General features: G+C 44.9%; 1 protein-coding gene across 5 annotated transcripts in view; it reads right to left on the reverse strand.

The window, feature by feature from the left end:
• The window catches only part of LOC139415358 (1-phosphatidylinositol 4,5-bisphosphate phosphodiesterase beta-4-like), a 136124-nt gene that overhangs the window by 58834 nt on the left and 62033 nt on the right, over window positions 1–15257 (reverse strand). The window contains exon 1 of one of the 5 annotated variants that reach the window (XM_071163439.1): window positions 8229–8285. The exons of 3 other annotated variants lie outside the window; for them this stretch is intronic. The gene's annotated coding sequence lies outside the window, so the exon portion shown is untranslated. Of the gene's footprint in view, window positions 1–8228; window positions 8286–15257 lie in introns of those variants that run through there. One more of the 5 variants, XM_071163443.1, reaches the window with a different exon arrangement.

Below are 15257 nucleotides of genomic sequence, written 5' to 3' on the forward strand. Positions count from 1 at the left end.
GCCTGACCTAACTGGTGAGGAGCACTCTTGCACAGAGGTGGCACAGGGTACAGCTGGCACACAGAGGTGGCATGGGGACATGAGGTCAGGGAAACCTCATACCTGCCTGGCCCAACTGAAGTAGGATAACCTAACTAATGCCCTCAAACTGTTCAGGAGACACGAGGTGAAGACTGACCAAGGTCGTCGCTGACTGGAAGCCCAGCAAATCGAAAACACTAAAAATGGACATCTGATTGAAGTATGTGGAGTGACTCCTTTTTCACTCTGATATTTTACTCTGCACCTTTACTTAGCCTAACGGTTCTTGTCACAAGGTACAAGAAAAAGATAAAAGGGTGTTTTATAATCAAACGGCATCCGGTGGCATTTTGGGAAACCGCAAAACGAATGAAGGTGGTGCTGATGCTCTTGAATAAAAGACGAGAGAACAGACGAGACAAGGCCATGATGAACAGAAGGGACAAAAATAGCATTTGAGAGGAGATTGAAAGGAGATTGAAAGTAAACAAGGTTGTTTAATATGAAGGATGAAAGCCTTTAGTGGTAGCTCTAAACCAGGTCCTGACAGTCCCAATCCATCACTAGAGGTTTAAGTCTGATTACAACCAGACGGAGGTTTCAAATACTATTTGAAACCATTTCAGATACTTCAGCTTGGCTTGATTGACTTTATTGAGCTTGCCAGGCGCAACGGACAAATACAACAGTCACAAAAGTGCAAACCCAGCCTGCCTGGCACTCCAGGCAGGCTAAAGGAAACGCTCAAAGTACTTGAACGATTTCTAATAGTACATGAACCCAGGTCTGATTCCTCAGCACAATGAAAACCGTGACCCCTCCTGACCCTGATCCTTAACCCACTAATACCCTGACCCCTGATCTCTGACCCTATCCTGTGTCTGCTTATCGTCTTGACGTTCAGTCGATCTATTGTGTTTGAAGTGCTATTTCGTCGTGTTGACGTCTACGAGTCCCAATTGCCCTATGGTACACCGTTCCAGTCTCATATTCACACACCGAGGCTGCGTTTACACAGGCAGCCCAATTCTGATCTTTTGCCAATAACGTTTCAGGCACAATGGCAATCTGATCCAATAAAGACCAACATCCACAAAGTAACAACTCACGTCTATAACAATATGTCATGTCTATAACTCACGTTCAAACTCATGTGTCTGGACCACTTTTCCCAGCCTGTCAATTGAACCTACAGACACGATTGGAAAAGTAAATAACCCTGTAGCCAATCAGAATGCATAGACACTGGCAAGGTCAAACAACAATTGGTGGTAAATAATTCAAAGGCAATGCTAGAGTCAACAGCAACAATCAGCATTTAATATGATGCATTAGTGTTCAGGGGCAGGGCAACCCCAAACAGCAGTAAATCAATCAACAGCTATGATCTATTGTTACCTACATGCACCGCTGATCAAAAGTAAACTGCTGGTTAAATCATCAGGGGTCACAAAATGACCCCATACTACAGTGCTGGCCTGGTTACGCATCCATCACCATAGTTACTGGGACCAGGCTGTGAAAGACAATGTGATAACACGTCAAATGGGTATAATATGTCAGTACCCGCATACCAACACAAGGGCAGCCTTAGCAACGGAAGAGTCATAGAAGAACACCTAATAGGAGACTATTCTCTTTGAAAAGGAGCTTGCAGCCAGTGTTGGCAATTTCAACATTTTGTCTCTATATTTAGTGAGTTTTCAGAGCCCTCCCGTATGAAAAAAGATTGCAGTCAGACTGCAGTATAGCTGCAGTTCACTTTAGTATAAGGTCTGATTTGTAAGGGCGCCAGTGACTTTTATTGGTAGAAGAAGCTAGCGGCAAATTCAGCTACTTTTCAGGCCGTCTTGGCAGAGTTTTGACAAAAGAGAGTTTCTATGGTTTTGATATCATTTAGCGACTTTACCCACTTAATTATGCTGCAAACGAGGTTGGGAGAAGCTGCCTGTGCAACAGAAGCCACAGCAACGCTGCACACACAGGCAGAGAAGCACGGGGGGGGGGGGGGGCCGCGGTTGTGCCGCAGCGAGGCAAATTGGTGCTGTGATGTCGTCGTGGCAATGGCAGAACGTCATCCAGTGACTTCTAGAGACTAATCAAGGAGCCAGCCAATAGTGAAAAACTGTTGGCAACACTGCTTGCAGCTTTTATGGTAACATCTTTGACTAACCATGTTTTCTCTTTGGGAAATATTTGATTAATAAGCATAGCGTAGCGCGATAGTCTACCTTACGTTATAAGACAGATGCCTCCAGTAATACTGTATACCAATAACTACCAGGTACTAGGCTACCTCGCCGAGATGGATGACACCGTCTTAGATCGGGAATCAATAAAAACGGATCGAACAACACTCAAATAGACTTTCAGAAACATGTTGCACCTCAGAGAGAGAACAAGAGAGAGAACAAGAGAGAGACAGACAGACAGAGACAGAGAGAGAGAGAACAAGAGAGAGACAGAGACAGACAGAGACAGAGGGACAAAGAACGATAGAAGTAAATCAAAGCAAACTTGACTTGTCATAAGCGCCGAATACGACAGGTAGACGTTACCGTGAAATGCTTACTTACGAGCCTTTTCCCAACCATGCAGTTAAAAATCAAGGACAATGTGCAAAAAAGGAAATAGTGACACAATAAAATAAGAAGAATGTATACAAGGAGTACTAGTACCAAGTCAATGTGCAGGGGTACGAGGTAGTGGAGGTAGTATGCACATGTACGTAGGGGTAGAAGTGACTCTGCAATCAAGATAGATAAACAGAGTAGCAGCAGAGCATGTGAAGAGTGTGAAAGAGTGTGAAAGTGTGCCTATGTGTGAGTGGGTGCGTGTGGCGTCAATATGCATGTGTGTGTTAGTGTCAGTATTTGTGAGTGTGTGGGTTGAGTCCAGGGAGCGTGCGTAGAGCCGGTGCAAGTCAGCGCAATTTAAAAAAAAGGGATCAATGAAAATAGTCCGGGTGGCCATTTGATTAACTGTTCAGGAGTCTTATGGCTTGTGGGTAGAAGCTGTTCAGGAGCCTTTTGGCCTTTTGGTCCCAGATGTGGTGCTCTGATATCGCTGGTGCCGTGCGGTAGCAGAGAGAACAGTCTGTGACTTGGGTGGCTTGCTTCTTTGACCATTTTTAGGGCCTTCCTCTAACACCGCCTGGTACAGATCTCCTAGATGACAGGGAGCTTGGCCCCAGTGATGTACAGGTACAGATGTTGCCGAGGGGCCTTTGGGCCCGCGATAGCCCCCATCTCTCTCTTTATGCGAACAGCCTACCCAACCCATTGGAGAGCAGAGCGAAGCAGAGAGAAGTATGTCGTACGGACATTTGTCCATTTTGACTAACAGGACCACTAGTCTGACAGAAGCTCAGCTTAAGGAAAGCAGATCACAGCCCTAAAGGCTGGCTGATGACAGGCCATCCCACCGGGGACAACCGGACACACACACACACACAATACAAAATGCTGCTTTCTCCCATCGACACAACCCCCCAAAAAAGCAAGATTGCTGAGGAGACATTCTTTTTAAGCAATTACAGAAGCAGAGATCCAGGGCTCCGAGACCACTGCAACACACTACTCCTGACATCCTCTCAACAGCATCCAAATGGCACCCTATTTTCCTGTGGAGTGGACTACTTCAATAGTAGACCACTATATAGGCCATAGGGTGCCATGCGTGACACAGCCCATCTCTCGAAGGTTTCTCCCGGCTGGCTACATCTGTAATGTGCCGCAGCAGCTCTCCCAACCTCTGCAACAACCTCAATACAATCTTCCATTATAACTATCCAACCTCACCCTCACTGACTGAGGTCTGGTTAAAAGCACCCCAAGTAATGTCAGGTCACGGAGCTAAAATACCGTTTACGAGGCTGCACAGAAAACCAATCACATTTCATTGCAGTAGCATATCCCACAGCCGTACAGCTGACGGCAACAATACCGCATATTTTCAAGGATGGATTATGCAGTAACATTCTACAATATAATCATACCACACACACACACACACACACACACACACACACACACACACACACACACATTACCAAGTGTTCTTCTGAATTCCACCTGGGGCTTCCACCTGCCTACACTGACACAATGTTCTACACAGAGGTGTTTAATGATTTAGAACCCCTCCCCTGGCTACCTACACGCACACACAAACAGACGCACTCACACCTCCCTGATCCGGGTCCTGCTCCTTCCTGTGTCTCTCACTGTTCCATCACTGTTCCGCTGAGATCTGGCACGGGAGGTTTGTGTATGTGTGTGTGTGTGTGTATGTGTATGTGTATGTGTGTGTGTGTGTGTGTGTGTGTGTGTGTGTGTGTGTGTGTGTGTATCCTGGTTAGCGGTTGCCCTTGGCAGAGGTGGCAAACTAGAAACGGCGTTTAACTAAACCAACAGAGAGAATTGAGGTGTGTTCTATTTACACACACACACACACACTCCTCCTCGCCTATAGGGCAGAAACTTAAGCCGGAAGCACCCGTGGTAAGGGCTGTTCAATGTTGGTCTGACCAATCGGAATCTATGCTTCAAGACTGTTTTGATCAGGCAGTACTGGGAAATGTTCAGGTCGCCTCCGGGAACAGTGTTGACCTATACACTGTTGACCTATACACTGTTGACCTATACACTGAGTACGGTCACAGCGACACAATAACACGATTACTGTGAATAGTCCGTTTAATATAATAGTTTGATTTAAACGTTTGCAAGAAGATTTCCCTAATAATCCTGTTTACATGGACACGTCTGAAATCAGTATTCTTGATGGGACTCGGATAAATGCAGAATAATCGCCAGTCAGTCAAAATAAACATTCTACCACAACGACCAGCTATTTTTGTGATGCCTATTTGATTCAGAGTTCAGACGTATGAAGTTTGCACGCAAAAACTATTTCTAACAATCATACTTTCCGTTTTTTCCCCCCAAGCTCGCCTCACTCGCGCAAAAGAAGGAAGCTCGTGCTGCTCGTGCTTACACATGCGTAGATCAAATACACTGCTGCAACTCCCATTAAGGTGTTTACATGTCCTAATCATTTTAAAGATTAGTCAGAAATCCAGGTGTTTTAATCCGAGTACGCTGACTTCGATTATGACCTAAGATAAGCATACTCTGCCTTTTGCCAAAATCAGTTTAATATTGAATTATTAGTGTGCATGTAAAACGTACTCACTGACCCGGTGACTGGGTTCATCAGGAACTGCATAGAGGATGTGGTTCCTACTGTGAGGATTATAACATATCCAAACCAAAAAACCCGTGGATCGATGGCAGCAATCGCGCAAAATTTAAATCACGAACCACTGCATTTAACCTCGGCAAGTTGACTGGGAACACGGGACTTATGACCTCCGTAAGGCAATCAAAGAGGCAAATTAAATTACAGGGACAAAGTGGAGTCGCAATTCAACGGATCCGACACGAGACGTATGTGGCAGGGACTCCAGACAATCAGGGATTGTAAAGGGAAAGACGCCTCGCTCCTGGATGATCTAAACACCTTCTTCGCCCGCTTCGAGGAAAACAACACCAAGCCACCAACGTGGGCCCCCGCCACTCACAAGGACAGTGTGCTCCCGATCTCCATGGCAGATGTGAGTAATACATTCAAGCGTGTTAACCTTCACAAGGGTGCCGGCATTTCAAGCCGCATCTTCAGTCATCACTAGCCGGCCTCCGCCCAGTACCCTGCCCTGGACATTAGACACTGTCACTAGCCGGCTATCACCGGTACTCTACCCTGAGCATTAGACATAACCATTAGAGACCTCTGCCTTGTATGTGCATGTCCTTATGTACATAGTCATTGAACCCTGGTCACTTGCAAAATGTTTACATGCCGTTTCATTACTTTATATGTGTCTACTGTATTCTAGTCATGGCTCATCCTATACACACCTTTTCTATTCATATACTGTCCACACTGTCTATACACACCATGTATATACATTTATATGTATGGCGCTTGCAATGCCAGGGTTGTGGGTTCGATTCCCACGAAGGAACCAGTCCGAAAAAAGTATGACAATGTATGCACTCACTACTGCAAGCGCCTGCTAAATGACTCAAATGTCAAATATAAAATGTTCATGTCAATATTTATATTCCAGACTGATATTGCTCATTCTGATATGTCTTCATTTCTTGTTATTTAAAAAAAAAAAAAATGGGATTGTGTGTGTATTGTCATCGTGTTGTTAGATATTGCTGCACTGTTGGAGGTAGAAACATAAGCATTTCCCTGCACCTGCAATAACATCTAAAAAATGGTGTATGAGACCAATAAACGTTGATTTGATTAAATGTTTACATAGTTTTTTCCCACTTTATACACTGAGTGAACAAAACATTAAGAACACCTTCCTACTATCGAGTTGAACCCCCCCCCCCCCCCCCCTCCCTCAAACCCTCAAAACAGCCTCAATTTGTCAGGAGGAAGGACTCTACAAGGTGTCAAAAGCGTTCCACAGGGATGCTGGCCCATGCTGCGCATGAAAAACCCAGCAGCATTGCAGTTCTTGACATAAACCAGTGTGCCTGGCACCTACTACCATACTCCATTCAAAAAGGTACTTCAATCTTTTGTCTTGTCCATTCACCCTCTGAATGTCACACATGCACAATCCTTGATTTAACAGGTGACATATACATAAGAGATCATAGCGTTCACCTGAACTCACCTGGTCAGTCTGTCATGGAGAGAGCGGGTGTTCTTAATGTTTTGTACACTCAGTGTATGTACTGCGCCTTCGGAAAATAAATTCATCCAGAGAGATTGCTCTTGGATTGCTGTTACGGTGCTATTTGGGTTAATTGTTGTCAATCTTCAACAAACGCCTCCTTCTAATTCACACTTTATTATTCAGTCTTTATAAAAGTCGCTCTTTGTAATTCACTATGCCAGTATTTTCACTTTAACTATCAAAAAACAAAACAAATCTTTCTATTCTAAAAAGCACAATGCATGTGATCTAGAGAAGATATTAGAAAAACAAGGACATGATAGATTAAAGTGGGCATCGGATACAGTATGTGAAATGACATTATAATACAGGAGACCAGACCGAATCCCATTACGGTTGAGGTTAATGATTCCCCTGGAAATCAGGCAACATCCCACCATAACATGCCCATGTTTACCAAGACGGTAAGTAGCCATTCATTCAGCAGGAAACTAGGGGGGAGAGAGGCCTGCAGAGGGATACACTAGTTTTATGGCTCCCATAGCACATGATTGAAATAACCCTAAAATCAATGGTGTGTTTGTGTATGCGTGTGTATGTTAAATCCAGTTAAGAAGAGCAAACACAGGAGATCCAGTGTGCACTGGGAGTGTGTGTGTGTTTACCTAGTGCAGCTTCACGTTACTGAGACCGATCCAACCTGTAAGACACCTAGGCACAGATCTAGGATCAAATCCTAACCGTCACCATTATGTGGAAAACACTCCATTGCACTTAAGTCAATGTCTGGGTGATCTAAGGCCCATGTGGCAAATGGAGAGAAACCGGCTCAGGTGAGCTATGATAGGCCTACATTTGATGCTTATCAAGTCAAACAAGAGAGAAGGGAGGTGAGGGAGCGAAGGAGAGAAGAGGAGCAGAGGAGTAGGAGGAGGAAGAGGTGAGCTGTGAAAATTCATCCCTCTGAGCTCACATCAATTACTCCACATTTCAGCTCCTCTCCTCAGTGTGTGTCATCTGAGGTTTCTCTGATCCCTCCGTCTCTCTCTGTGTGTGTGTGTGTGTGTGTGTGTGTGTGTGTGTGTGTGTGTGTGTGTGTGTGTGTCCCGCAGGGCTCCGGCTTACAGTAAGGGGGACTGGAGAAAGGAGAGCTCTTAATAGGACTGTGATACAGAGCTAATATGAGACGCTTAACACAAGGCCCATTCCACCTAGAGAGGATACAGAGGCCCATAGGAAAGATATTACATTTAGAAACCACAGGAGCAACACAAAAAAGGTATCGCAACTTCGGCATTAGCCTTTCAACCTGTTCTTTACATAGCCAAGTATCTTGCAGTTTGATTCCATCATTTTGTGACGGAAACTTGCAGTTTTCCAGTCACACACACTGACCATCGTGGCCATACTGCTGCTGACTCACACACACACTTAGCCCGAGAAAAGGCCATCTGCCAGTAGACTCAAGAGACAAAGGAAGCAGATGAACTTGTAAAAACATTACCTTCACATCTCTCTCTCTCGCTTGCTCCCTCCCTCCGCCCTCTCTCTCTTTATCTCTCTTTGAGTTCTATATATAGCAGTTCATTTTCAGCCCAGCAAAATGGAGTTAAACAAAGGACTTAACACATCACCTAATGGATGGGGCTCCCGCTTATACACTACCCTCCACCAAATGCAGCGTGTAGTGCATTTCTTAGTGCTCCAGTACAGTCCTGCATTTGAGTCTGCATGCTAAAGCTCCACCTCCAACAAACAGAGGTCTCTCTGATAGTGGAGGAAGGAGGGGGAGGAGATGGGAGTGTTCCCCCAGGCTATCAGCATATAAGAAGTCTGCAGCAGTGTGTGTGGGTGTGTTGGTGTGGTATTTACAGGGCTGAAGCACAGGGAGTTCCCTATTTATTTTATTTTATTTTTTCACCTTTATTTAACCAGGTAGGCCAGTTGAGAACAAGTTCTCATTTACAACTGCGACCTGGTCAAGATAAAGCACAGCTGTGACAAAAAAACAACACAGAGTTACACATAAACAAACGTAGTCAATAACACAGTAGAAAAACGTATGCACAGTGTGTGCAAATGTAGAAGAGTAGGGAGGTCGGCAATAAATAGGCCATAGAGGCGAAATAATTACAATTTAGCATTAACACTGGAGTGATATGTGCAGATGATGATGTGAAAGTAGAGATACTGGGGTGCAAAAGAGAGGATAAACAACAATATTGGGATGAGGTAGTTGGGTGTGCTATTTACAGATTGGCTGTGTACAAGTACAGTGATCGGCAAGCTGCTCTGACAGCTTCAGTGATTTTGTGTGTAATTTTAGGTGTAGAGAGAGAGAGAGGGCGAGGGCGAGAGAGAAGGCGAGAGAGAGAGGGCGAGCGAGAGAGGGCGAGAGAGAGAGAGGGCGAGAGAGAAGGCGAGAGAGAGAGAGGGCGAGAGAGAGAGAGAGGGCGAGAGAGGGCGAGGGCGAGAGAGGGCGAGAGAGAGAGGGCGAGAGAGAGAGAGAGGGCGAAAGAGAGAGAGGGCGAGAGAGAGAGAGAGCGAGAGAGAGCGAGAGGGCGAGAGAGAGAGCGAGAGAGAGAGGGCGAGAGAGAGAGAGAGAGAGAGAGAGGCGAGAGAGAGAGAGAGAGAGAGAGGGCGAGAGAGAGGGCGAGAGAGAGAGGGCGAGAGAGGGCGAGAGAGAGAGGGCGAGAGAGAGAGAGAGGGCGAGAGAGAGAGGGCGAGAGAGAGAGAGAGCGAGAGAGAGCGAGAGGGCGAGAGAGAGAGCGAGAGAGAGAGGGCGAGAGAGGGCGAGGGCGAGAGAGGGCGAGAGAGAGAGGGCGAGAGAGAGAGAGAGGGCGAAAGAGAGAGAGGGCGAGAGAGAGAGAGAGCGAGAGAGAGCGAGAGGGCGAGAGAGAGAGCGAGAGAGAGAGGGCGAGAGAGAGAGAGAGAGAGAGAGAGGGCGAGAGAGAGAGAGAGAGAGAGAGAGGGCGAGAGAGAGGGCGAGAGAGAGAGAGGGCGAGAGAGAGAGAGCGAGCGAGAGAGGGCGAGAGAGAGAGAGGGCGAGAGAGAGAGAGAGGGCGAGAGAGAGAGAGGGCGAGAGAGAGAGAGGGCGAGAGAGAGAGAGGGCGAGAGAGAGAGAGGGCGAGAGAGAGAGAGGGCGAGAGAGAGAGAGGGCGAGGGCGAGAGGGCGAGAGAGAGAGAGAGGGCGAGAGAGAGAGAGAGGGCGAGAGAGAGAGAGAGCGAGAGAGAGAGAGAGGGCGAGAGAGAGAGCGAGAGAGAGAGAGAGGGCGAGAGAGAGAGCGAGAGAGAGAGAGAGGGCGAGAGAGAGAGAGAGCGAGAGAGAGAGCGCGAGAGAGAGAGGGCGAGAGAGAGAGGGCGAGAGAGAGAGAGGGCGAGAGAGAGAGAGAGAGAGGGCGAGAGAAAGAGGGCGAGAGAGAGGGGGCGAGAGAGAGGGCGAGAGAGAGGGCGAGAAAGAGAGGGCGAGAGAGAGAGAGAGAGAGAGAAGGCGAGAGAGAGAGGGCGAGAGAGAGAGGGCGAGAGAGAGAGGGCGAGAGAGAGAAGGCGAGAGAGAGAGGTCGAGAGAGAGAAGGCGAGAGAGAGAGGGCGAGAGAGAGAGGGCGAGAGAGAAAGAGGGCGAGAGAGAGAGAGAGGGCGAGAGAGAGAGAGAGGGCGAGAGAGAGAGAGAGTGAGAAAGAGGGCGAGAGAGAGAGAGAGAGAGAGTGAGAAAGAGGGCGAGAGAGAGAGAGAGAGAGAGAGAGAGAGAGAGAGAGGAGAGGCACATAAGAAATCAGTAATGTAATTGAAGAATACATAGACTCTAACCACTTCCAGAAAAATTGGAAAACACTAAACAAACAACAACACAAAGAGCTCCCTATCCAAAATGGAGATGTATGGTTAAACCACTTCTCCAATCTTTTTGTCTCTATAACAAAGAACAAACAGTAAAAACATATACAGGATCAAATACAAATCTTAGAATCAACTATTAAAGACTACCAGAACCCACTGGATTCTCCAGTTACATTGAATGAACTAAAGGACAAAATAAAAACCCTCCAACCCAAAAAGGCATGTGGTGTTGATGGTATCCTTAATGAAATGATCAAATATACAGACAACAAATTCCAATTGGCTATACTAAAATTCTTTAACATCATCCTTAGCTCTGGCATCTTCCCCAATATTTAGAATCAAGGACTGATCACCGCAATCCACAAAAGTGGAGACAAATTTGACCCCAATAACTACCGTGGGATATGCGTCAACAACAACCTTGGGAAACCCTCTGCATTATCATTAACAGCAGACTTGTACATTTCCTCAGTGAAAACAATGTACTGAGCAAATGTCAAATTGGCTTTTTACAAAACTATCATACGACAGACCACATTGTCAATTAGGGTGTGCAGGGTAACTAACAAACAAACCAAAACAAAGGCAAAGTCTTCTCATGCTTTGTTGATTTCAAAAAAGCCTTCGACTCAATTTGGCATGAGCGTCTCCTATATAAATTGATGGAAAGCGGTGTTGGGGGGAAAAATACGAAATTATAAAATCCATTTACACAAACAACAAATCAACGGTTAAATTTGGCAAAAATCACACATTTCTTTCCACAGGGCCGTGGGTGAGACAGGGATGCAGCAGAAGCTCCACCCTCTTCAACATATATATCAAAGAATTGGCGAGGGCACTAAAACAGTCCGCAGCACCCAGCCTCACCATACTAGAATCTGAAGTCAAATGTCTACTGTTTGATGATGATCTGGTGCTTCTGTCCCCAACCAAGGAGGGCCTAGAGCAGCACCTAGATCTTCTGCACAGATTCTGCTAGACCTGGGCCCTGACAGTATTACCAAACTGGGGTATCCACAATAAAAATGTGATTCACATTTTTTTTTAAATATATACACATACATACACACATATATATAAATAAATCAAACATTTTCAAACAGTCCATGTCTATTTTCCATACATACGGGTGAATTCTTTTTCTCACCAGAGTATCCTCGTTTCACTGCCAAAAATAACATTAAACCATATATTGTTCAGCGAAATAACAACACAATGTCAAATACAGGTAGCCTAGTCAAATAATTAACATCCAATCACATTCAGTTACTCTCTGGCGGGAATTCCACTAACGGTCCGGTATGTAGCCAAACGTAGATGCTGCTCATGTTGGTATGGTGCAAACATCATGACAGGGAGACATAGTGGCGTGGTAACGCGTGTGCCAGCAGTTACTCCCGACGCCACTTGTGTACACTGCAGCATCCACCACTGCCAGCAGGTAGCCTAGTGGTTAGAGAGTTGGGCCAGTAACCGAAATCTGCCATTTTGCCCATGAACAAGGCAGTTAACCCACTATTCCCCGGTGGGCCGTCACTGTAAATAAGAATTTGTTCTTAACTGACTAAATAAAGGTTAAATAAATTAAATTTAAAAATCCACCGAGAGGCTCTTGCTGCCAAGGGAATGCCTGACAGCTTGAAAGACCTTTTGGACAATACAGTGAAAATGGTTAACTTTGTTAAAGCAAGGCCCATGTCGTGTATTTTCTGCACTATGCAATGATATGGGCAGCGACCATGTAAGACTTTCACAGTATTGACACTTTATTTTTTTTAATTGAGAGAGGAGCTTAAAGTTTTATTTGCTGACCATAATTTTCACTTGTTTGACTGCTTTCATGATGATGAGTTTCTCACACGACTGGCCTATCTGGGGTGATGTTTTTTTTCCCCTGAATGATCTGAATCTAGGATTACAGGGACTCTTCGCAACAATATTCAATGTGCGGGACAAAATTGAGGCTATGATTAAGAAGTTGGAGCTCCTTTCTGTCTGCATTAACAAGGACAACACACAGGTCTTTCCATCGTATGATTTTATGTGTGCAAATGAACTCAAGCTTACGGACAATGTCAAATATGATATAGCGAAGCACCTGAGTGAACTGGGTGCGCAATTATGCAGGTACTTTCCCAAAACGGACGACACAAACAACTGGATTCGTTATCCCTTTCATGCCATGCCTCCAGTCCACTTACTAATATCTGAACAAGTGAGCCTCATCGAAATTGCAACAAGCGGTTCTGTGAAAATTTAATTTAAATCAGAAGCCACGGACAGATTTCTGGATTGAGCTGCGCTCAGAGTATCCTGCCTTGGCAAATCACGCTGTTAAGACTGACACCTTTTGCAACCACGTACCTATGTGAGAGTGGATTCTCGGCCCTCACTCGCATGAAAACTAAATACAGGCACAGACTGTGTGTGGAAAATGATTTAAGAGTGAGACTCTCTCCAATACAACCCAACATTGCAGAGTTATGTGCATCCTTTCAAGCACACCCTTTTCATTTACCTGTGGTGAGTTACTCACAATTTTCGATGAACAAATAAGGTTTTATATGTAAGATTGTTAAATAAAGAGCAAAATGATTGATTATTATTATATTATAATTTGTGACCCGGCCCTATAAGAGCTCTTTGTCACTTCCCATGAGCCAGGTTGTAACAAAAACTCACGCTCATTCATATGTTTAATAAATGTATTGTGTAGTGTGTGTGTGGCAGGCTTACAATGATGGCAAAAAACAACATTTGAGAGTGCACTGACCCTGGTGCTAGAGGGGGTACACAGCTGGGGGTTGAGTGTTTGAAGTGGTACGGGACTATAAAAAGTATGGGAACAACTGCACAAAAGCACACAAAAAACTATACATACCTCGGCCTCAACATCAGCGCCACAGGCAACTTCCACAAAGCTGTGAACGATCTGAGAGACAAGGCAAGAAGGGCCTTCTATGCCATCAAAAGGAACATAAAATTCGACATACCAATTAGGATCTGGCTAAAAATACTTGAATCAGTTATAGAACCCATTGCCCTTTATGGTTGTGAGGTCTGGGGTCTGCTCACCAACCAAGAATTCACAAAATGGGAAAGACACCAAAATGAGACTCTGCATACAGAATTTTGCAAAAATATTCTCAGTGCACAGCGTAAAACACCAAATAATGCAGAGCAGAATTAGACTGATACCCACTAACAAACCTTCCAGCTTGCAAGCTGAAGAACACCATCCCAATCGTGAAGCACGGGGTGGCAGAATCATGTTGTGGGGGTGCTTTGCTGCGGGAGGGACTGGTGCACTTCACAAAATAGATGGCATCATGAGGAGGAAACATTATGTAGATATATTGAAGCAACATCTCAAGACATCAGTCAGGAAGTTGAAGCTTGGTCGCAAATGGGTCTTCCAAATGGACAATGACCCCAAGTGTACTTCCAAAGTTGTGGTAAAATGGCTTAAGGACAACAAAGTCAAGGTATTGGAGTGGCCATCACAAAGCCCTGACCTCAATCCTACAGAAGATTTGTGGGCAGAACTGAAAAGTGTGTGCAAGCAAGGAGGCCTACAAACCTGATTCAGTTACACCAGCACTGTCAGGAGGAATGGGCAAATTTCCCCCAACTTATTGTGGGAAGCTTGTGGAAGGCTACCCAAAACGTTTGACCCAAGTTAAACAATTTAAAGCCAATGCTACCAAATACTAATTGAGTGTATGTAAACTTCTGACCAAATGGGAATGTGATGAAAGAAATAAAAGCTGAAATAAATCATTCTCTCTACTATTATTCTGACATGTCACATTCTTAAAATAAAGTGGTGATCCTAACTAACCTAAAACAGGGACTTTTTACTAGGATTAAATGTCAGAAATTGTGAAAAACTGCGTTTAAATGTATTTGGCTCAGGTGTATGTAAACTTCTGACTTCAAGTGTATATACATAATACGCCATTTGAAATTTCTTCATTATTTTGGAACTTCTGTGAGTGTAATGTTTACTGTTAATTTGTATTGTTTATTATCTACTTCACTTGCTTTGGCAATGTTAACATATCACTCCCATGCCAATAAAGCCTCACGAATAGATAGAGCGAGAGTATGTACTAAGCAAATGTCAAATAGGCTTTTAACCAAATTACCGTATGACAGACCACGTATTCACCATGAACACTTTTTGACAAACAAACAAAACAAAAGCAAAGTCATGTTTTGTTGATTTCAACAAAGCTTTTTACTCAATTTGGCATGAAGGTATACAATACAACAAGTGTGCGGATCAAATTGGATTTTTTTTTCTTTCCTCAGGGCCAGGGGGTGAGACAGGGATCCAGCTTGAGCCCCAACCTTTTCAACGCTTACATTGCCTTCGGAAAGTATATTTTATTGTTTATTTAAGGTAAGTCAGTTAAGATAAAATTCTTATTTATAATGACAGCCTACCACGGCCAAACCTTCCCCTTACCCGGACAACTCTGGGCAAATTGTGTGCAGCCCTATGGGACTCCCGATCACGGGCAGTATTGATACAGCCCGGGATCAAACCCAAATCTGTAATGATGCCTCTAGCACTGCGATGCAGTGCCTTCGACGGCTGCGCCTCTCAGGAACCCTTGACTATTCCACATTTTGTTAGTTAGAGCCTTCTTTTAAAATTGATTCAATTGTGTTTTTCCCTCCTCAA

Source organism: Oncorhynchus clarkii, chromosome 8 (assembly GCF_045791955.1).
Source record: "Oncorhynchus clarkii lewisi isolate Uvic-CL-2024 chromosome 8, UVic_Ocla_1.0, whole genome shotgun sequence".
In the NCBI taxonomy this organism is placed as follows: domain Eukaryota; kingdom Metazoa; phylum Chordata; class Actinopteri; order Salmoniformes; family Salmonidae; genus Oncorhynchus; species Oncorhynchus clarkii.